The sequence below is a fragment of the Dromiciops gliroides genome, chromosome 1 (genome assembly GCF_019393635.1).
Source record: "Dromiciops gliroides isolate mDroGli1 chromosome 1, mDroGli1.pri, whole genome shotgun sequence".
NCBI lineage: Eukaryota > Metazoa > Chordata > Mammalia > Microbiotheria > Microbiotheriidae > Dromiciops > Dromiciops gliroides.
The window spans coordinates 218,907,514-218,931,291 of NC_057861.1; the positions used below are offsets into that span (position 1 = coordinate 218,907,514).

The 23,778-nt window shown below is 37.7% G+C and overlaps 1 protein-coding gene across 16 annotated transcripts in view; it reads right to left on the reverse strand.

Annotated features, from left to right (window-relative positions):
- LDLRAD4 (low density lipoprotein receptor class A domain containing 4) overlaps window positions 1-23,778 on the reverse strand; it is a 638,510-nt gene that overhangs the window by 388,481 nt on the left and 226,251 nt on the right. The window contains exon 1 of one of the 16 annotated variants that reach the window (XM_044002941.1): window positions 12,702-12,723. The exons of 12 other annotated variants lie outside the window; for them this stretch is intronic. The gene's annotated coding sequence lies outside the window, so the exon portion shown is untranslated. Of the gene's footprint in view, window positions 1-1,952; window positions 1,975-6,509; window positions 6,531-9,168; window positions 9,228-12,701; window positions 12,724-23,778 lie in introns of those variants that run through there. 3 more of the 16 variants (XM_044002922.1, XM_044002951.1, XM_044002932.1) reach the window with 3 other exon arrangements.

Consider the following 23,778-nt stretch of genomic DNA (forward strand, 5'->3'; position numbering starts at 1 on the left):
AAGATGATTTGAAAATAGGTCCTCTGAGTATCTATCTGGCATTCTTTCCCCTGCCTGCATCAAACTACATAATAGGAGCTGAATAAATATTTGTTGAATGAATCAATTCATTTCCACAGGAATTCTTGCACTTTATTTGCTCCCATTTTCAGTCTGGTATGAGAGACGAAAAACAAGTTTGGGTGGTGTTTTGTGTTGTTTTTGTTTTATTTATGGTACTAATGGGCTTTAAAAATTTTTAGCTATCATATCGCTCACATTTCACATGGCCATGGGAAATCTGTAGGTGGGTATGGGTAGTGGTGGGAGGGAAACAAAATTACTGTTTTCCTTTCCTGTGACTATCTGCCCTCTCATTCTCAAACTTATTTATTCCATGAGAGAAGTATGCCACCAGATTAAAACTGTTGGAACACACTTAAAAAACCTGCCTTTGCTAAAATTCTGAAGAGCAATTGCTATGAGGCTTAATGATGGACTCCAATCAGCCCTATGAAATAATCAGAAAGGCTAAATGGTATAACGTAAAGTAATATATAATTTGCCTATTCTAGCACAGCCTTCGAGTCTTTTCTCTGACATTTCTACTACTCTCATTGCTTTGAATTTTTTTTAACTTCTTGAACTGTTTTCTTCTAACTCACTGCTCATCAAAATGCCGTCCCCAGAAACATACAGCACAAAGCACAGACTTCACAGAATCAAAGGGAAGATGGCAGAAGATGACTGAGACCACCAAAGGTTTAGATTCTAAAAGCTTCACTGTCCAGAGTCACAGTTGCCTCATCTTTTCTTCAATCTGTTCTCTCGATTCACTTGCCCAGCAATTACATAGCTCTGATGGACACCAACAAAGTTCAGTGGGAATGACAGCTAAAATGATGATTTTTCCTAAACAATCAAAAGTCAAAGTAATAATAATAGATAGCACTCATCATCTTCTTGATATTTTTTTTTACCTATTTTGTGTTTATATTTCTTCTTTGGGGCAGCTAGGTAGCTCAGTGGCTAAGAACATGGGACTTGAAACCAGGAAGACTCATCTTCCAACCTCAGACACTTACTAGCTGTGAGACCTTGGGCAAGTCACTTAACCGTGTTTGCCTCAGTTTCCTTAACTGTAAAATAAGCTGGAGAAGAAAATGGCAAACCATTTTAGTATCTCTGTCAAATGAGGTCATGAAGAATCAGACATAATAGAACAACAACAAATAAATGCCTTCTTTCCCCAATTAGATTGTAAGCTTCCTAAAATCCCACCTCATAGCATTCTGTAGCAAATGTAAGACTGTACGCACAAGAGATGCTAAAAAAAACACTCTAAAAATCAATTAATCCTCCACATTATGAGCCAAGAAACAATTTTGTCCTGTATATTGTATTAGATATTAACTGTACTTGAACGGTTACTATAATAATGACAAGATATTCTCTTTCTAGTAGGTTCCATACTTTCTGAATTGACTAGTTGGGCACTCAGTGTGCCTTATTATAAAATGAATGGATTCTTCATTCTTGCAATATATGCCTGAAAAACATAGAATTTCAGATCTAAAAGAGACACTGGGGATCATCTAGTCCAATTCCCTCTTTTTACAGATGAGAAAATTGCAGTCCTGAGATACTGAGGTAGTCAATAGCAAATATAATGGCAGGGCTGAGATTAGAACCCAAATCTCTTCAGTGTTTGTAAAACGATAGGATCCAAGATTCAGAGCTTAAAGGGCCCTTAGACACCATATAGTTCATTTTATAGATAAGGAATTTGAGGGTCAGTGAGGTAAGGTGCCCTACCTAAGGTCACATAGCTAATAGTGCCTTTCTACTATACCAAAGAAAATGAAGAGTTTTCCCAAACATTAATCCCTAAATGTTTTAGTCTTACAGTATCTCAGAAGAAGAAAACCACCTTAAAAAGAGGCAAGGGAGGGATGAAAAGGAGAAAGACTCACCCTAAGTCAGAGTACTCCTGAGTCACACCCTCACGTACCCTTATTCTAAATCCAAAGTGCCCATCACTCAGGTGCCAATGCATACACATAGATGTTCTCTTCACACTATGAAGATGGGGAAGACTAACCAGGAAATAAATTGATTCAAGACTGTACTTGAGAATGACATTAAGCCCCTCCCATAACAATGCAACAGTTACTAAGGAAATAAAGTGCATCAAACTGAAAAACACCCCCACAGGAAGGGACATTAAAAAAAGAGAGAGAGAAGAAAATGAACACCCACAAAACCTAACCAAATAAGCTGTGGAATTAGATCTGCTTTGCCACTCATTCAGGAGGACTTGGGTCAAACTCAATCACTGTAATCCCTTAGGAATTAAAATTCAGTCTGTGACAGATGACAGTTTTCTGAACTTAAACCGACTGTACTGCAGAGACATTTATTTGCAGGGGAAGATTAGGGTCACAAACTAGGCAAAGAGATCAAAATTCAATAGAGAAGTGAAACAGACTTTTTTGAAACCTGGTAACTTCAAAAAATATTTTAAGCAAATCAAGTATTCAAAAAAAAGTGTAAACACCACAGTTTAATTTTTTTTAATTTCCTTTCACTGTGGACAGTCTGTTTCGTTGGCTAAGAGCTAGTTACCTAGGAGATGGCTGAGTGGTGAAATTGGATAGACTATATGTTGTAAGGAAAATGATCAGAGTTGTGGCAGTCCTCAGAAATGATATCAATGGTCTCTTGTCACCACCAAAAATGTTCCAAGGAGAGGTGGAAGATAAAAAGACACAAAAACACATTCACCTTGATAAGATGGGGAGCTATTTTAAAACATGAAATGATTTTAAATGAATATTTTATGTATAAGTTGCTTTGCACTTTTGAAAAAAGTGCATGAAAAATTTTCAAACTTGGTGGTTCATTTAAGATAGAGATGACACACAGTTTTGGAGGTAGCTGTGAGAAAAAGAAAAAAAAGCAAGCTAGGATCTATTCCTGACTGACACTAAAATCACCACATCACCTTGGGAAAAAGACTTCACACTCTTTTTTTTTTTTTTTTTTGCATGAGTTTCTCCAAAATCCATGAACATACACAGAGTTGACAACCTAGCTGAAGGTCTCTGCAAATGTCAGTCAACATTCACTGAGCCCCAAGAGGGTGCAGAATGTACTGTAATGAGGTTATAAAGAAATACTGTCTTTGCACTATGGTAGTTTATAATCTATTGGGGCTAGGGAGATAAGGAGGAGAATAAACAGGCTGGGTCATGAAAAAGAACATTCGATTTATAGGTAGGCATGTGTTTTAATCCCAGGTTTGCCTTGTAGTCTGTGACCTTGTACACTGAGAGGCAGAATGGCTAAGTGGATAAAGAGCTGGTCTTCAAGACCCACTTCTCACAGACTAGCTGTGGGATCCTGGATAAGACAATTAACCTCTCTGTGCTTCCAGACAACTCCCTTAAGAGTCTTAGTTGCAAAGAAAGTGCTGATCTATATCAGTAAAGGGCAGAGGTAGTTGATTCACTTGGAGTTCCTTATATAGATTAAATTATATATCTGCTTTTTAAACTCACCTCCATAGGCTTCAGTTTTCTCATGTGAAAACTGAGGGGTGGCACTGGATGGTAACTAAGGTCACTGTTAGCTCTAAAATCTCACGATTTGGACCCTCATCTTCAGTAAGCACTAAATATCTATTTTTAATTCCTATGTTTTAAAGGTATTAAATAACGCTTAGGTTTTTTAAAAGATTTTCTTGGCAATCTTGAATATAGGACCTGCCATTGACAGTGTCTAGGCCTTTTCCAAAAAGAGCCCAAGTTAGGGCCTGTGTTTGTGTGACTAGAAGCCCAGTTACACAAAGCAAATTAGCTCAAGAAGTCACGTTTGGATCTTCAAAAATATATTCTTCTTACAGCTCTGATTTGGTTTCTTTATTTATTCTAGTTTTACGTAGTACTCATTATTCAATTTGTTTAATGAGGTGGAGAGTGGGAAAGAAAGAATCTTGGGATTTTAGGGGTTTGAAAGGTCTTAGAGATCTGTTAGCTCAACATTACATTTTTTAGAGAGGATCATATAACCAGAGCTGAAAAGAACCTGAAGTGATCTAGTCCAATTTTTTCATTTTACAGTCAAAGAAACTGAGGCTCAGGGAGGATAAATGATTTGTCTGAGCTCACATAGGCAGGGCCATGAGAAAATGGAATCCCAGAGATTCACCCAAGGCCATTTGATTTCCACAAAACAAGAAGCATATATATATATGTGTGTGTGTGTATGTGTGTGTGTGTATGTTTGTGTGTGTATGTGTGTGTATGTGTGTGTGTATGTGTGTGTATGTATGTATATAATATACACACATACATCAAAATACACCCAATGAATTTTTTATTGCCTCTATCTTTAAAAAAGAATGATAGTGAACCAGAGAACACCAGTTAAATCTCAGAAGGCTGAACAGCATTCATTGTGTTGTATATTGGGAAGATTTTTAGTCTTTGAGTCAGGAGAGAGCTATGTTCAAACACTGATTTTGACATTTGCTAGCTGTGTGTCCAGAAGAGATCATTTAACCTCCCTGGTTCTTAGTTTCCTCTTTTGTAAACCGAAGGCAATGATACCTATAGTATCTTCCTAACAAGGCCATTGTAAGAGTCACATGAGGGCCACATATATTCAAATTGCACTGAAAGGCAGAATGGCTTGGTGGATAGAAAACTGCTCTTCAAATCCAACTTCTAACACATTTTTTGTTGTTCAGTTGTTTTTCCAGTTGTTTCCAACTCTTTGTGACCCCATTTGGGGTTATCATGGTGAAGATACTGGAGCAGTTTGCCATTTCCTTCTCCAGCTCATTTACAAATGAAGAAACCGAGGCAAACAAGGTTAAATGTCTTACCCAAGATCGCACAGCCAGTAAGTGTCTGAAGCCTGATTTGAACTCAGGAAAATAAATTTTTCTGACTACATGTCCAGCACTCTGTCTCACATATACTGGATGTGTAATCCTGAATAGTTCTCTTGACTTCTCTGTGTTCCCAGGCAACTAAGAGTCTCAGTTGCAAAGACAGTGCTGATATGTATTGGTAAAGGGTAGAAGTAGTTTATTCACTTGGATTTCCCTACATAAATTAAATTATACATCTGTTTTTCAAAAAAATATAAAGCACCGTATAAATAAATGTCAGCTATTATTATTATTAGAATATGTTAAAGCCTCTCAACTTTGTCTTCTTTTCTATCTTTTGGTAAAGAACCATCAATTTAAAATATTTGATGTCTTGGGGGCCTTCCCCTACTGGACTCTCTTGGAGAAAAGAGTTCTCAATAGATAAAAATCAAAACACAAATTCCTCCCATGCCAACAACAATTAATAATGGAGATAGGAAACAAGATGCAAAAGTTGGTGAGAATGTGTGGGGGAGTCATTTGGTATGAAGCGTAGCACAGGAGGTAAAGAAGAAAAATGACAAAAAAGGAAATTATCCAGACAAGTAAGGAGGCACAGCTTCTTAGAATCTTCAAAAATGAAAACAAAAACTATAACATTCAGGTTCTGAAATATTAGGGAAATACACCAATGGGAAGGGACGATTCTATTTTGTTTCTGAGATTAGTAGGTATTTCTTCTTAAATGTAACTAAGTTTTTTCTTATAGAGGCCAGCCCTTTTTTTTTATTTATTTGTTCCAGTGATAGAAAACTTACATATTTTTCATTTCCTTCATAATCATTCCGTAAGCCTGTGTAGTGTGCTTTGAGACAGAAATCAACACTGTGGCCCCAGTACAAAGCCCCACTTCATAACCTGATGAACCCATCCTCTTTTATCTGACACAAAATCTTGGGGAGCTTGCTTTATTGGTCACTTAAAAGCTTATAAAACTGTTAAACAATATAAGCTGATGTCCTCAGTAGAAATAAATCATCTGTACAATTTCAGCCATTACTACTACCTCATTATTTAATTTGTTTTCCCTAAGGACAGCTAGGTGGGCTGTGGATAGAGCACAGGGCCTGGAATCAGGAAGACTCATCTTCTTGACTTCAAATCCAGCCTCTGACACTAGCTGTGTGACCCAGGGCAAGTCACTTACCCCTATTTTCCTCAGTTTCTTCTTCTGTAAAATGATCTAGAGAAGGAAATGGCAAGAAATCCCCAACTGAGGTCACAAAGAGTCAAACACAACTGAAAAACACATTTAGGAAAAAGGTAGAGGGGAAGGAGGGGAACAATGTAATAATACTACAATCAATAGTACATACATACACACTATCAGAATCCAAGCTATCTTGACATCTCTTTGTCTCCTTTTTTATTTTTTTTTTAGGGAATAAAATTTAGAAACTATAAGCAATAATTATTCACAAATTCAAGAGCTCCCCAAACACACACATTCCCCAAAACAATGCACTCTCCGTCCTACAAGAGCTAAGGAAAAAAAAAGAAAAGGACCAAGCAAAATAGCTGAGAATGTCCTTAGAATTCTACCAACAATTCTGGATGGGGCATGGAAGTTAGACTAGTCAAATCAACTCACTTTTGTGGAATGACTTAATCTGGTTGCACGGACTCAACAAGATGCACATTTTGACAGATGTCTTCAGGACATAATTCAAAATACCGCCCATCTGAGGGCCACTACACGGAGCTGATGTCATGAAAGAGGTCTGGCATCAATTCAGTCTGAGATCCTCAGAAATGAGCTCTCCGTAGTACAGTTACATACAATAAAGAACACTGCATCTGTGAGAGGCTCAGGCACACAAGCAGTTTAATGAGCAATCCCTGACTCCACATATATTAAGGAAACACCGATAGGGTTTCACATCTTCCTGGAAGGCTGGATCAGTCAGCACTCTGAAAATGCATGTGTCATGAAGAACAGCTGTTCAAGAGGACAAGGAATTTAGGGTAAAGGCTCCCTAGTATTTAACTAATGGCACTCCACAAATCCAGGCCTGGTATAGTCTTAAAAACTCTGGCCAAGCAGAAAAAGTTCATTACTAGACCAATTTCTGCTGCCTTAGTGACATATGCCTTATGCCTGTGCCATATTGCCCACAGTAAAACCAAAGCAATGGCATGGAGAATTAAAGGAAGCACATGAAGGTAGTGTGTGCCACCGCACAACACCCCAGGCAAGAGCATTGGAGCCTGTGTTCTGGAGACCCTTGTAATACAGTAGTGGTTGTCTCCAGGAACAAATGTAATGTGAGCAAAGCTCTTACAATATATGAGACCCTTCATGTTTGTTGGATATTGGTTGTTTTGCATCAGCTGCTGTAGAAATCAATTTCATTTGGAACAGGGTGTTAGAATTTTGAACGAAGATTATTCTGTATGCTTTATCATAAATGAAGGTGTTCACCGTCTAAGCCCATCATTAGATCTCATAAGAAAGGAATTCTGGGATACCAAGAAATAAAACTACTGGGCCCCAGCTGCAGTTTGCCGTACTTTAACTTGTGAAAACACGACTTAAATCATGGTTTCTTATTCCCTTTACTTGCCACATTTAGCTACATAGTATCTGACCATATGGCATTAACTAGGAAAAGGTCTGGGATAATGTGATGTGTGTATTATGTTGTACAATAATATGCTTTCCAGGAAGGAGAGAGAGGAGAAAAGAGGAGATGACAGGGGAGGAGAGGAGAGGACAGGACAGGACAGGAGAGGAGATGACAGGGGAGAACAGGAGAAGCGTTGAAAGGGAAGGAGGGGAGAGAACAGGAGGAGAGAACAGGAGAGAACAGGACAGGACAGGAGATGACAGGGGAGGAGAGGACAGAACAGAACAGGACAGGAGAAGACAACAGAGGAGAGGAGAGCACAGGAGAGGAGATGAAAGGAGAGGAGAGGACAGAACAGGAGATGAAAGTGGAGGAGAGGACAAGAGAGGACTGGAGAGGACAGGAGATGACAGGGGAGGAGGAGAGGAAAGGAGAGGAGCAGAGGGGAGGAAAGAAGGTAGAAACACCAATCAGGCAATATATCAATGCATGCTCTTCTCATCCCCTCTCTGGGTGTTAATTGACAATCCTACTTCAGACCTACAGCAAGCCTTCCAGCATACATCTTCTAAGAAAGCTTCACAGATTCTGGCCTCCATGCCACAGTGTGATGTAGAAAGGTTAGGTAAAGGATACAGAAGAATAAAGAGGGAGGTTTTAACCACAGGAGGAATAATAACATCATGTGAGCTACCAGATGACCATAATTAGGCCAAGAAACCTCAGGGCACTGAAAAAAACAAGCCCAGACCCTGGCTTTGCATGAGGCAAAGAAAAATAGGGAAAATAGACATTTCTACCCCCTTCCCTCGATATGTATTCAACAACCATTTATTAAGCACCTACATTCAAAGCACTGTCCTAGGTATAGGGAATTCAAAGATGAATTTGACAAAGGTCCTGTTCTCAAAGAGTTTACAATATAATAAGAGGAAGCAAATATATAACTAAGATACAGTAGAAAAAAAGGATTAGTGCAAAAAAAAGACTGTCTCATGAGATCATTTAAATATGCAGACAACTTTCATGGCAGGGGCAGGGAGGGTGAGGAGGACAGGGAAGGTTTCAAAGAGGAAGTGGCATATGAATTGAACTGTGAAAGGAGGGCAGGACATGGGGCACCGACAGAGGTTTCAAGATGGCTGTTTAGGAAGTCCATTCTAGGTATGGTGAATGGTCTCAGCCAAACACACAGAGAAAGACAAGAATGTGGGAGAGAATAATCCAGGAACAGTATGGGTAAAGGGCAATACTATCAGATAAGGCTAGATAGGCACATTAAGGCTGGATTGTAAATGGTCCTAAATAACAAGATTAAAACCTTATTCTCTGTTCATTATACATTTGGAAGATACTGCAGGTTTTTGAATAAAGGGATGACATAAAGATGTTGCTATATTTTAAGGAATACTCAGCAGTGATGAGACTATGTCAAGGGAAGAATAGACTGAAGACCAATTAGAAGGCTATTATGATAGTCAAGGATACAAGAGATGAAGGTCTGAACTAGGGTGATTGTAATAGAATTGAGGAAAAGAGAGGCTGAATAAAAAAATGTATTTAGAAGCAGGAGTTAGAGAACTGGACTATTGATCGAATGGTGTGGTGAGAATAGGAAAGAGTTCAAAAAACGACCCCAGAGTTTTGAAGTGAGGTGACTAATAGGAAGGTGGTGCTACTTACAGAGAGATGTCAAAGGGGAAAGATGATCAGCTCCATTTAGTTATATTCCATTTTGGGTGTTGTTGGTATATCTGAATATAGTTATCCAGCAGGCAATGAGACATAGGATGGAATTTCTGGGGATAAGTTGGAAGTAGATATGAAAATTTGAGAGTCATCCACATTGACATGGTTGATGCTATGGCAATGGTTGAGATTATCTAAAGAGACTAAGGTAGGATAGAGACAGAAGCAGGTTCCTGAGGCTCTATCTCAGGAAGAACCATAAGAAACACTTAGGTTTAAGGGACTGAGGCAATGGAGGAGTTTAAAAAAAAGATGTAGACAAGGAGCAGTTAGAGAGGAGTTAGTAAGGAGGAACATCAGGACAGTACATTTTCACAGAAGGAGTTGATATCTAGAAGAAAAAAAGGTAGCAAGGGGGAGAATTCCTAGCTAAACAAGGGATAAGGGGAAGCTAGGTGGCACAGTGGATAGAGCACTGGCCCTGGAGTCAGGAAGACCTGAGTTCAAATCCGGCCTCAGACACTTAACACTTACTGGCTGTGTGACCCTGGGAAAGTCACTTAATACCAATTGCCTCACCAAAAAGCCAAAACAAACAAACAAACAAAACCCCAAGAGACAGAAGAGACCATGAAAGATAGACAGTTTCGATACCATAAAATTTAAAAGATTCTACTAAATAAAATCAATAAAGACAATCAGAAAAGCAGTGGTGAAGTGGGAAAAATACTTGTCCCAAATATCATTGATAAATGTCTGATCTCTAAAATAAAAAGGGAATTGATGCAAATATATTACAGAAAGAATGATTCCCTAATAGATAAGCGCTCAAAGGACATTTACAATTTTTTTCAAAAGAATTGCCAATAATATAAGACCATGTAAAAATATACACCAAATCACTAATACTAAAAAAAAGAATTAAAACCAGTGAGGTTTCTTGTTGCACCACATGGAAATAATAAAAAAAGACAGGAACAGTTTATGTTGGAGGAACTGTGAGAAGAAAGGCTCTTTGATGTACCATTTGTTGGTGGAGTTGTGAAGTGATTTAGTCATTCTGGATTGCAATTTAGAATCACACAAGAAAAGTGAATAAACTGCCCATATCCTGTAACCCAACAAATTCCACTACTGGAGAGAGAGAGAGAGAGAGAGAGAGAGAGAGAGAGAGAGAGAGAGAGAGAGAGAGAATATCTCCCCTGAAGGAAATCAAACACAGAAACAAATGCCCATAGGCTAAGATACATGAAGGGAGAACGTCACAAATCCCTACAATACTTTGTAGAATGCTCTAGACCAAAGGTTTGTAACCTTTTGTGTGCTTCATGGACCCTGTTAGCAATTTGGTGAAACGAATGAACTTCTTTGCAAAATAATATTTTTAAATACATAGGATTACAAATTAAACCAATTATATTAAAATAATTATAAAATTTTTTTCAAACATCTTTTCATTTTATTTAAATAAACAATAGCAAATGAATTTTTAAAAACTGCACTGAGAATCTAAGCTAACTGCCCACAGGCCAGCGTGAGAAAACAGACTGCAAAAGGAAGAGGGGTGAGGACTTCATTCCTCTACAGACAGAACTCCTGACTCTCCTGGGCTTTTTCTACAATGTCTCAGTAACCTGTGCAACCTAGAAGTTCACTCTCTCTCCCTAAAGTCTCTCACTCTTTCAAAATATTAAAAAAAAACACACACACATACACAAGTTCATGAATCCCAGGTTAAGAACCCCGTTGAATACTGAGTACTCAATAAATGTGTACTAATTGCTAGAGTGAACAGCAAATAATAAAATTGAACTGCCAAGATCAGACTTTCAAATGTAACTAAAGTCTGTTGATAAGCAAGTAAAATCAGCATGAGTTCAGAGAAAGCTTCCATTTTTGTAAGGAAGTTCAAAAGAAAGATGGGCTACCTTGATAAACCCTAATAAATTCTATCAAGCATTGAGTCATCTCAAAAAGGTAATCATAAAACATAAACATAAAAAGTGAGACAATCAATAAAAATTTAAGTACCTACTATGTGACAAGCACTGTGCTATATGGCAATGTTAGTCAGTGATATTCACCACCATATTGTCAGAGATCCACTGCAGAGTCCAAGTTAAAAAGGGACATCCTAAGGGTGATGAAGTCCTCAGACGTTTCTGTCTGTGGAAAGTATAGTGCTGGTTCCACTGAGCCCTAGAACATTGAAGAGCCTTCTAGAAAAGATATATAGCCACTCCAAAGAATTTAGTCTAATCATCTACACAAAAAAGATCAAGTAGATAAAGAATATATATTTTTTTTCTTTCAGATTATGTCATACAATTGGAAAGACAACTTGTAGAGTTTATCTATTGTTTATCAGGGACAGACGGTATAAATGGAAAATGAGTTGGGCCCAGTATTAAACAGAAGGAAGGTATCCTAGGTTGTCTTCAGGAAACTGAAAAGTTCTTTAATGGATCCCAAGATCCTCCCCCCAAAATGACCCATCTTTTAGATTCCAATATCTTACTGATGATAGCATATGGCTATGAGACAAGGAACAGGATAATCTCTACAAAATGAAAATGAACTTTCCCAATCCCTCTTATTCCTAGTGACCTCCCTCTTTTAACTATTTCCTATTTATCCCATACCTAGCTCATCTGTACATTATGTGTTTGTTTGTTGTCTTCCCCATTCGATGGTGTACCCCTTGAGGGCAGAGACTGTCTTTTGCCTCTTTTGCTATCCAAAGTGCTTAGTACAGTGTCTGGCATATAGCAGATGCTTAATAAACGTTTACTGACTGACTGACAACGGAGAGATTCATGGTTAGTATGAGGAGGTTGTCCCCATAGAGCCAATGAGGAGCTTTTAAGAAAAATTAGAATAAAAGACATCATCAGGGAGTCAAGTCAACAAGCATTTGCTAAATACCTAATGTATGCCAGGCACTATATAAAGAGCTAGAAAAGTATGAGAGGAAAAGAAGATGGCCTAGTCAGATAACCAGGGCAAGAGATAACAAATAAATAGGCAGAGTGTTTGCCTGATACCTCCAAAATAAGAAAAGGCCTCCAGTCTATTGAATGGACACACTGGGGACCTTCATTGAGGACATGGATGATAGTCACATATAGTAGATGGGCATGGATGGGATGCATCTTCAAAGAGAATATCTGAATCCAAACAGACCACAAATACATTTGACTTTTTGAATATTTGGAGCAAGTACAATCCAAAGTGTGTTTCTGAACACATCAAATTATTAGCCTTTACAAAAATAGCACTTAAACAGGTCAACCATGGTCTTCGTGCCTCTTGTTCTATATACCATAGGCCAAAACTCTCTTACCCAAATTCAGATGTCTATTAGGCACTACAAAGCCTCCCTATGATCCATCACTATACTTCCATAAACAAAAACATTTTTATATATAATGTAATTACACAAGAAATAATATCTAAATATGACTATTAAAATAGCTTCTACCGCCACCTGAAAATTACTTCTTGGAAGGAAACTAATTTTCTATTACCTCGAAAATGATTTAAAGATGATTCCCATCTCCCTCATCATCTCTACAAGTGGCCCAACATCCCACTTAGAGTCATGTCATTAGACCTTCAGGGTCTCCAGGGTTCTCCTGTCTATGGGTCGACTTTGGCAAAAGCAGTTTTAGAGTTTGGAAGCTGGCTGCCATTGAAATTTTAAAGTGCTCTAGTTACTCTACTTCCATTCCCTACCCTTCCGGTTCCCATGGAAACAGACGTCAGATCGCCAAAAAACAGGGTAAAGATAGCACCATGCCCAGTTTTCCCCACAATCTGTTTCCATAGGAACAGGAAGAGAAGGGAAGGAAAGCCTAGAGAGCTTGCAAATTTCAGTCACTGTCAGCTGGGAGGTGCAGACAGCTTTGGCTAAAGAACCCCAATGGTCTGCAGAATCCAACCAGCTCCCCAAGTCAATGGTAGGCCAACTTTGGCCTGGGGTCAAAGGGAAAAGTGAAGATAACAACAGAGAAGTACTTACAACCAGAGAAACAAGACTATGGAACTTCATGTTTGGATACTCCCCCCAAATAAGGAACAGATGGAATACTTCTTTCCTCTAACTACTCTTAGCCCTATCCTGAGATAATCTAGATTATAATTAGTTTTTAGTTTAGTCTTAGTTCTAATACCATAGAGTATAAATTAATGGAGAATACCTTTCTCTTCATGAAGAGAGGATTATAATCATAGACTTGGGCTCTTTGTTCTGGATGTCAAGCTACCACTGAAGTTGAGGCAATAACAGTTTATTTTTGGTTTCTTACTATTTCCTACTTAAGGCTGAACTATGAAGAAATTTCTTAGAACATGAAGAAGATTCAGTCCTTCATGTTTTATTTCCCCTACCCTATGCAATTCTGGTCAGGGAGACTCTTGACACAAGGACCATTCTGACAAAGGAGACATATTAAAATAGTTAAAAGGTAAAAACAACTGATATAATTAGAGGCATTGGTGGGTAGACTATAGAACTAAATCTGGGAGCTAACAAGCATGTCAGTGAGTCAAAGTAAGTTATCGTATTTATATGACATCTTCAGGTTTGCCAAGTGTTTTACACATATTTACTCATTTGATCCCAACAAAAGCCTTATAAGGTAGATATTATTATTATTATTATTATTCCCATTTTATAGATGAGAAAATAGAGCCTCTGTGAAGTTGACTTACTTAGGGTCTCATAATTAATAAGTGTCTGAGGTGCAATTTAAATTTGGGTTCCATGTCAGACTAGACAGAAGAAAACTGATTTCAACAGAAAAAACCATTCTTTCTAAATCATATCTACCTAAGCAAGGCAAATGCAAGCCTTGTCATTACAAGGACCAAACCAGTGGGGAAGAAGGGGGATGGAGGAGGGTTCAATATGAAGTTCCATCATGAACTCATTCATGAAACAAGCACTTATATAATAGAATTTTTCATTTATGATAGTAGGGTGTTTGAGATGGGGATAAGGAGACAGAGGAGATGAATATACCCATTTAAAAAAATATAGAAACAAAATAAAACTATCATCAAAAAATTCAAATAATATTTCTGGGCCTCAGTTTCTATATCTTCAAGACGATGGCATTGGATCAGATAATCCCTAAAATCCCTTCCAGTTCTAAATATTATTATAAATGTTATTAACGGTTAATGAGGTTTAAAAAAACTATTGCTAAAGCAAAACTTACACTATGAAGCTATCCTCTAGTTTTCAGCTAAAAGTATAACAAAACAAATTATTTCAGTCCCGGTCCACAACATATCCCTTAAACTATATACACCAAAAGGCCAATTTATTGCTCAAATGCAAGTTAGTAGACTAGTACTTTAAGAAGTTCCCTTCTTTCCCATAAAATCTAGAAGGACAAATATCAACTCTTCATTGTATATATTCTTCCATTAAAAAATTAAATACCTCCCTCCTAAATCTTGAAAATTAAAACAAAAATCTTGAAAATTAAAACAAAAGCAAATGATTCAACCCCAAATCACTGAATTATTTTAAAGGCTTCCTCAAATAATTAATATTCTGGTACTGAAACTGCAAAGGGGAAAGAAGAATCAATGATTTGATTAGTCAGCATATAAGCAACAAAGATAGCTAAGCATTTTGCACAGGCCTATAATCCCATGTGGGCAAGGAAAACTCACATACAGGCTGTGATATTCATTTGTATTCCACAGAAGCAAAAATACACATATATATTTATATATGTGTGTATAATGTCACGTGTAGACTTTTTTATATAAAAAAGCAATGAAATAATATGGAAATACATTTACTTTTTAGGATCCTGAAGCAGATTCAGTCATGTTCTATAATTGGCAGGACAAAAAAAAAAAAAAAAGCTTATATGGAGAATTTCTCCACTAGCTATCAACCACACAGTAACTAGTACAGATGATGTAGGCAGCTGCTCAGGATACAATATACAGAGGAAAACTTTTAGATATGCTTTAAATAAATGCATATATTTTAGTACCCTAAGCCATTGACCTCTTTGGCATATAGGTATTTATTTTATGATAAACAAAGACATGAGAACAGGGATCACACGCATTTCTGAGCACAGAGAATACTTCTCTGTACAGAGAAGGGATAAGGATAAAGGTCTGTGAATTCATTATAAAGAACTCCCAGAGGAGTAAACTCCTCTGCCAATACAAGTCAACTCTTTTATATAAGTTCTAGTCTTAGAAAATTGCCTGGAGTAGTGAGAGGTTGTTTAAATGACTTGCCTAAGGTCTTACAGTCAGTAGGTATGGGGTGAGATTTGAATCCAAGTCCTCCTCACTATCTCTCTGTTATGCCACATTCCTCTCTTTTTATATAGTAGATACTGAATAAATGGCAGATGACTGAAACAATGGCCAGTTAGAGAAATGAATAAGGCAGCATAAAGCCTGAAAACAAAACATTCAGGAGGGCTGGGGGAAGGGGGTTAGGAATATTCCAGCATTTTTTTTCCTGGGACAGATATGGGAGTTTTAGTAGACTATAAGTTCAACATAAATGTGATTAGCCAACAAAGCTTATGCCATCTTGGGCTTCATTAAGAGAGGCAAAGTCTCTCAGAATAGAGAAGTAATGGTGTCTCTAGACCTGTTCAGTCCTCATCTGAAGTACTGTACTCCATTCTGGAGACTCCAGTTTAAGAACATTAATAATAAGCTGAGGAGACTCTGATAGGGCAACGAGGGTGCTGAAGAGCCACATCCACATAACATGAGGATCAGTGGTAGGAACTGGTGGTGTTTGTCCTGGAAAAAAGAAGGTACAAAGAGGACGGGAGAGCTGTCTTCATGTGTCTGAATGGCTAGTGTGTGGACCAGGGAATAGACAGGTTCTACTTGGCTCTGGAGCACAGAGCCAGGAGCAACGGGTAGAAATTGCAGAGTAGCCATTTGAAGCTTACAAGTCAGGAAAAACTTCCTAACACTTAGAGCTATCCCAAGAAGTAATGGGGCCCACCTCCTTGAAAATTTTCCAATAGAAGCCAATGTCTATTTGTCATGTAAACAACCGTGGGGGCTTCATTTGATGTATGAGTTAGACTAAATGACTGATGAAGCCCCTCCCAACTCACAAATTCTATGATTAGGTAATTTAAAGCTTACCTAGAGTACACAAATGTCTTGTTTCAACTGTGTTGACAATATAATTAAGATGAGGTTCATCAATATTGGACAGGGTTAACTTGCAAAATAAACAGCAATTACTAACACTGCCATTAAAATGGCAGTTTTAAATTTCCATGGATGAACACAACTGTAATTTGAGCCTATCACATTCTAGCTCCACTAAAAGATAACAAATTGTGAGAGAACCTAGTTAGAGCAACTTTTTATGATTTGTGTGTCAAGCTTTTGGACTCACAAAAGGGTCCCAGGCTACCCTCAAGCAGTTTATAGTCCACAATAATGACTTAGTTAATACAAGTCATTTCTACTATAAAGCAATGTAGGGGTTCCCCAAAAACAGTGTTATGAAAAATTACACAATAAAAAACCAAAGGACTTATGGGAAATATGGAGTGAGGGACACTCAAAAACTTCATCAGTTACATTTTTTTTAAAGATAGGAACCTAAAAAGATGGTAGCACAATTTTATATGCATTAAATGGTAAAGAAATGCATAAATACTCCAATAAATTGTGCACCATCCACTATGCCCAGTTTCCCATGGCCAAGTCTGGAAAAGTCTCCGGGAAGTTGGACTGGCTACAACTCCAGGCCTCAGGCCACAATGGACCAGAAGCTATGCCAGAAGGTGGAGATGAGTGGACCAGCCCTCCTCTGCCCACAGCTCCTACTATACCAGAAGTTATACAATAAATATTGTATTTTCCCTTGAAAAGGATCTTAAGTTTGCTTGTGGAAGTGGGCATTCAAAGGGTTGTAGCTTGTGAGTTATTGTGAAGTGGTGCAGTTTTCTGTATTCCTACTGTTTCTTGAGAAAGAAATTGCACATATGCAAACTCAAAATTCAGGTTGTGCTTGAAATGCTCCATAATATATTAATCATGTTGGAACGAATTCACATTAAAACAAGTGCTATAGCAGAACTGAGTGTATATTATAATATCTTATAAACTTTGAGAAAAAAGCAGCCATCTTTAAAAAAAAGAAAGAAAAAGAAAAAAATTCCAGATGAAAAAAAAGCAGCCATCTAAGCTCAGTGTATATTTCCCACCAACAGATTCTAAACACCCATGGCCTTTACTTACTAAGAGGCTAGTTTTAAGGAAAGACAGTTTATTTGTGGACAGTGATTTAAAAGAAACTGGAACCCTATCTCAATCATTTCATTCTAATTGTTTGTTTTTAAAAATAGAGTCACCTCCAAGAATATTTCTGGTTACACTTATCTAGATCTGGCCACCCCAAATATCCTAGCAACTTCCAGGATGCATTTAAAGAACTGCTACTATTTAGCTACTAGATGGCATACTTGTTTGTGTTGTGATATCTGCTTATTTCTATTTTTCTTGTTTGTCTCCTCTGCCCCATTATATTCATTTTGATTCAATAAACACTCATTAAGTACTTACTATGTGTAGAGCACTATGGTATATACAGATGAAAGAAGACACAGTCCTTAACCTCAAAGATTTACAGTTTACTAGGAGGTGTGTGTGTGTGTGTGTGTGTGTGTGTGTGTGTGTTCCTCTGTCAAAGAGAGACTGGAGGAGGGAGCATAGGAGACAGGGAGTGGGGAGAGGGAGAGAGACAGATATCCAATAGCAAAGAGAACTTAGTAAGAGAAGCAGCTATGGCATAATGGAAAGAGGAATGGCTTTGAAGTTCGAAGACCTGGGTTCATTTCCCAACTCCGATACTTACTACTGTATAACAATGGGCACGTCACTTCCTCTATATACACCTAAGTTTCTTCATGGGTAAAATAAACTAAATTTTCCTCTGAGATGCCCTTCCACTCTGGATATATAACCCTAAAATCATAAGTAAATAAAAGAGGCACAAATATATGAAAATGCTAAGAAAAGAAATCTGGACTTAGATAAGAGAGTGTTGCTTAAAAGAATAAATCTTAGAGGATAAGGAAGACTTAGCGAAGGACAGAGAAGGACATTCCAATCAAGAAGCATTTATTAAGGACCTACTATGTGCCAAGCGTAGTGAGAGGTACTTGGGATACAAACAAAATAAATGAAACATTGCCTACATTCTGACAGAGGAGACAACAAGGATATCTATACAAAATAAATGTTTAAAAAATAATTACATATAAAGCAAAAAGTTATGAATAAAGGCATGGAGGTGGCAGAGTGGGGAATATGTACAAAGAATAGTAAGCCATCCACAAAGAGTGAAGAAAGGAGTGGAAGATAAGGTTGCGAAAGCTGAGTGGTACCAGATGACAGAAGAACTTGAATGTAAGGCACAGTTGGCAAAGGAAGGGCCTGATGCAAAGGGAAGAAGAAGGCTCTTGATGAGGATGAAAGAGGAGAGTGTAAAAGTTGGCTTGAAGCTTAACATTAAAAAAAAAACCAAGATCTTGGCAATGGGTCCCATCATTACCTAGCAAATAGAGGATAAATAAATGGGAGCAAGGGGCAGCTAGGTGGCACAGTGGATAGAGCACCGGCCCTGGATTCAGGAGTGCCTGAGTTCAAATATGGCCTCAGATAATTGACACTTACTAGCTGTGTGACCCTGGGCAAGTCACTTAACCCCAATTGCCTCACAACAAATAATAAATAAATAAATAAATAAATTAGCAGATAGATAGATAGATAAATGAGAGCAACATCAGATTTCATATTCTTGGGCTCAAAGATCATTATAGATGGCAACTGCAGTCATGAAATTATAAGACACTTGATCCTTGGAAGGAAAGTTATGGCAAATATGGACACCATACTAAAAAGCAGACATCACTTTTCCAAGAAAGGTCCATATAGTCAAAGCTATAGTTTTTCCAGTTGCAATGTATGGCTGTGAGGGTTGTACTATAAGGAAAGTTGAGTGCTGTAGAATCAAGACTTTCAAACCATGGTGCTGGAGAAGACTTTTGAGAGTCCCTTGGACAACAAGGAGATCTAATCGGTCAGTGCTTAAAGATTAATAATTCAGGCTATTCACTGGAAGGTCAAATATGGAAGCTGAAACGTAAATACTCTGACCATATAATGAGAAGATGGGACTCATTGGAAAAGACCCTGATGTTGGGAAAGATTGAAGGCAAAAGGAGAAGGGGATGGCAGAAAATGTGGTGGATAAATGGGGTCATGGAAGCAATGAACATGAACTTGGCCAGACTTCAGGAGACATTAAAGATAGAAGGACGTCGCGTACTATGGTCCATGGGGGTCATGAAGAGTCAGACATGACTAAATGAACAAATGGATTTTAGCAGGGGAGGGATGTGGCCATATGTGGATATAAATAAGATTGATCTGAGGATGATATGAATGATAAATGGAGGAAGGGAAGACAAAGATGGTACTAGCCAAAAAGATCCAAGAAGGCTATTATCATAGTTCAGGCAGAAATTAAATTAATAGTACTGGGCAATTGATGAAATGTGAGTGCTGATGGTATGGAAGAATCAAAGATAACCTCAAGGTTTGAAGTATGGCATGAGAGGGCAAATGATGATGTTATTAAGAGGAATAAGAAAGTTTGGGCGGGGGGAAGATTCAAAAAAAGGATATTAAATATAAAGCTGTCCTTTTTGGTTTGTACTGTAGAAAAGACACACAGGTGAAAATGTTCATTACATAATTGGAGATGAACAAATTTGGAATTGAAGAGAGAGATTGTGGGAGCATCTGTATGTCTGTATATATGCCTCTGTATGTTTGCATATGCACATGGATGTATGCATCTTGAGGGAAATTATTTTTCTATTATGTCAGTAACCAATTATTAAATTAGGATTAAGGCTTTTTCTCTTTGTTTCCTCATTCAGGGACCAGCCCCTGTAGGTCAGTCAGCTAGTCTCTGAAGGACAAGGCTGATAGATGAGATTGCCCAAATCCTTTGAGGAACATGTTCCTTTATGTTGGGCAAGGCCCCACTCAGCTAGGAGACCTTACTTCTCAGAGTATAAACAGAATCTACATGAATTCTAGATCCAAAGCATGAAATCTATGCCCTTTCACCCCTCCATTAGAATTTAGGGTGACCCAATTCACGAAGGGGAAAAACAACCAAAGTTGTCTAGATGGATTCCTCTGTCCAGATTGCTGGAAGTGGCTGAGTATCATGATCAAGCCACATTCTTTTCTTTTTCTTTTCTTTTTTTTTTTTGTTTTTGGATCAAGCCACATTCTTAGCAGGAGTTGAGGACTTTTAGCCCACCTCCTCATTAATATACCTACCCTCTCATTAATTGTTCACTAATCAGGGTTGGTTTTCACCTGTCGGGGCAATCCCCTTTCTGAAAGTATATTAAGGCATTCAGTATCTCCATCAGGTATGTTTGGTTACCAAGAAACCACTAACCATCAATTTATTGATTATCAGTTATCCTAATTAATACATTAATTATTAATTACCCAGAAACTTTCTCTCAGGCTTTCCATTCATCTCAATGCTAAAGGACTTCCCTTTATACTTTCAGCTCAGTATGTAGCACGTACTCAAACAATTTTTGGTTTTGTTTTTGTTTTGTTTTGCAGGTCAATGAGGGTTAAGTGACTTGACCAGGGTCACACAGCTAGTTAAGTGTCAAGTGTCTGAGGCCAGATTTGAACTCAGGTCCTCCTGAATCCAGGGCCAGTGCTTTATCCACTACACCACCTAGCTACCCCTCAATCAGTTTTTACTGCAAAATTCTCTCCTCAGAAAATCAGCTAACGAGAAGACTAAACAGACTGGAAATCATGATCTTTTAATATCTATCTTCCAAAAAAACCCCAAACCTGGGCCATAAGGGAATAGTTCCACTTTTAACTTGCTTTACACAATATATTCTTAAAATGTTGCATATATTCTAGAAATTTAAAGTTCAATCTATGTTCAATTAGAGTTCATCACGTTCATGATTAGAGTTCATCATGTTTAATTCTCTGTGTGGTATGTGGTGTGTGTGTGTGTGTGTGTGTGTGTGTGTGTGTGTGTGTGTGTGTGTGTGTGGTCATTGTGGCAAAGAGACATGAAATATCTTGCCTGTGAACACAGAGGTAGTAGAAACCAGGGCAACATTTGAACCCAGGTGTTCTGGCTCCAAAACTAGTGTACTTTCCATTTTATCATACTACTGTCTAGATTGTAGATCATAAATTGAAATTTTGGAAATCGAATCCTAATTTAAATGCATCAAGGGCTCAGAGAATTAGGTAAGAAACTAATGGCTTCAGTAAAATAGCAAGATACAAAAGAAAGTGACAAAAGATCATCAGCATTTCTGTATATTAATTACTATTAAAAAAAACAAGAGATCCTCTTCCATCATGAGTCCCCCAGAACTCTTCTGTACCATTGCATTGGTGAGAAGAATCTAGTCCTATATCACATTACCTGCTGTCTAAGGGAGTGGGGAGGGAGGGGAAGGAGGGAGAAAAATCTGAAATTGGAAAGCGTGTATAAACAAAAGTTGAGAACTATCTTTACATGTAACTGGAAAAAAAATAAAATACTTTTATCAGAAAAAAAAACAAGAGCAAAATAAAATGAGAGATACCATTCATACAAAAAGCACAAAATATCTGGAAATAAACCTATTGAGGCACATTCAAGATTTATATTCATACAACTATAAAATATTATTTGCAAGAATAAAGACAGACTTTAATCTGAATTACCCATTGATCATGGTTAGACCACATGAATATAATAAAAATAATACTACCTAAATTCATTTACAAATTTAATGCTACAACTATGAAACTATCAAAGGGATACATTTTATAGAACTAGATAAAATAATAACAAAATTCATTTGGAGGAAGAAAGGTCTAGAATCTCAAGGGGCATAATAAAGGGGGGAAAGTAGATATGAAGAGGTTATAGTATTACCAGATCTCAAAGTACATCATAAAGCCAGAAATAATCAAAACTATTTGGTAACTGATTAAAAAATCAGAAAGAAAGAAAAACAGATCGATGAAATGGACTAATGAAATAAGACCCATAAGCAAACAAACATTCTAGCTCAGTGTTCATTAGACTCAAGAACATAAACTGGGAGGGGAATGATTCCCTACTGATCAAGAACTTCTGGGAAAACTGTAAATCAGTTTGACAAAAATTAGGTTAAGGGGTAGCTAGGTGGCACAATGAATAGAGCACCGGCCCTGAAGTCAGGAGGACCTGAGTCACTTAACCCCAATTGCCTCACAAAAAAAAAAAAAAAGGTTAATATAAGCAATTTATGTTACATATGTCATTATAAGTCCTATAGACTTATGCAATTTAAAGGATAGTAATAATAGCTAGCATTTATATAATGCCTACTATGTGCCAGGCACTATGCTAAGCACTTCATAAACATTATCTCATATGATCTTCGTAACAGCCCTGGGTTGTTCAGTCTTTTGATTCATGTTTGACTCTTCACATGTTCCCTTTGTGGTTTTCTTAGTAAGGATATTAGAGTGGTTTGCCATTGCCTTCTCTGGCTCATTTTACAGATGAGGAAACTGGAGCAAATGGGTTAAATGACTTGCCCAGAGTCATATGGCTAGTATGTGTCTGAGGTTGGATTTGAACTCAAATATTCCTCACTTCATGCCCAGTGCTCTATCCACTGTGTAACTTTAAAAAAAAGAAAGAACAGGAGAACATACCTTCAGAACTATAGCTGGTGAGATTTTATAACCAAATAAGGGATCACAAAGAACAAAACAGATAACTTCCATCATAAATTTTTTTTAAGTTTTTGCATGAACCAAATCAATGCAACTAGAAGAAGAAAAGTGTTGAATAAGGGAAAAAGGTTTTCATCAACTATCTCAAACCAAAACTTGATATCCAAGGAATAACCATAGGATCATAGCTCTTGATCTGGAGCCTCAGAAGTATCTAGTCCAACCCCTTCATTTTACAAATGACAGGGGTCAGCTAGGTGGTGCAGTGGATAGAGCACTGGCCCTGGATTCAGGAGGACCTGAGTTCAAATCCGGCTTCAGACACTTGATACTTACTAGTTGTGTGACCCTGGGCAGGTCACTTAACCCTCATTGCCCCGCAAAACAAAACAAAAAAAGCTTCTGAGGTCCCATTTTACAGATGACGAAAGTGGAGCTCTAGGTGATTAACTGATCTTTTGCCCAAGATGACAAAGATAGTAAATGCCCTGAACCCAGGTCATTCGACTCCCTCCTCCACTGCACTATGCTGCTTCCTACATAGACATCTGATACAAACACCTACGACTAGGTGCCATTCCCCAATACTTAAAGGATCCATAGATATAAATGGTTTTCATAAGAATATAGGTATCACAACTAAAGATAACTAATAACCATACAAAAATATTCCAAATCATTAATAATCATAAACCTGCATATTAAAACAACTCTGAGATTTCACCTCATACTTATCACATTGATAAATATGATTTTTAAAAAATAGTATTGTAGCAATGATAGGAAGACAGA